An 884-nucleotide genomic window follows, 5' to 3' on the forward strand; every position below is an offset into this window, starting at 1 on the left:
TGGAGCCATGGCCACGGCCACGGCCACGGCCACTGCGCCCGCGGCTCGGAGCGCGGCACTTTGTAACCTCATAAGGGGGCGGGGCCGACGCGGCAGGGGCGGGGTCGGCCGTTCCAACCTCTGCCGCACCAGCTGCGTTGGGATGGGGGAGCGCCGGGCTCGGCTTGGCGCGGGAGAGCTGCTCGGAGGCCCCTGCTCGGCGCGGGTGGGCGGCCCGCGAAGCCGAGTCCTCCTTGCAAGGGGCTGCCTGGTTATTCCTGCCGCTCCCTCCGCCCGTCCCTCGCCGCACCCCCGCGGCGGTTGGTGCAGCCCGCCAGCAGGAACTTGGGCCGGGAGCCCCGGCATGGGCAGGACAGGCGGGGCCGGGCGTGGGTTTGTGTTTTCCTTTGGGCAAGGCCTCGTCTTGGCTACAGATGCTGAGGTCCCGCCTCTGATTGGTGGTTGTATCGGGCTTAGTTAGGTAGGGGTGGGCTCCTGAAGCCCTCACGCTGCCTCTACTTTTCCATCTGTTTCTGTAGAAACTTCACCGAGAATCTATACACTGCTGAGTGCTGGGGACCCAAACCAGTCGGTCTCCGCCCTGCCCTGGGGGTGCTCACGTTAGTGAGAGGCAGCCATACGGATGCTGGCAGCAATGCTAGGGCAAGAGAGAAACCTCTGGCTATAGACCAAGAGGAGAGAGGTCCTTTCATTGGGCTGCGGGCCGGGGCCTGGGTGAAATTCCCAGAGAGATTAGTGCACAGCAGAGCTGGAATCAGGCAAACCCGGAGCCCAGTTCTGGCCCTCCCTTTCTTGAACCTCAGTTTCCATATCTGTACAATGGGAACAATAACACTTATTTTGTGATGTGCTTTGAGAACTAAATGAGGTAAAGTGAAAAAAAT

The sequence above is a fragment of the Neophocaena asiaeorientalis genome, unplaced genomic scaffold, assembly GCF_003031525.2.
Source record: "Neophocaena asiaeorientalis asiaeorientalis breed wild unplaced genomic scaffold, Neophocaena_asiaeorientalis_V1.1 scaffold263, whole genome shotgun sequence".
Taxonomy (NCBI): domain Eukaryota; kingdom Metazoa; phylum Chordata; class Mammalia; order Artiodactyla; family Phocoenidae; genus Neophocaena; species Neophocaena asiaeorientalis.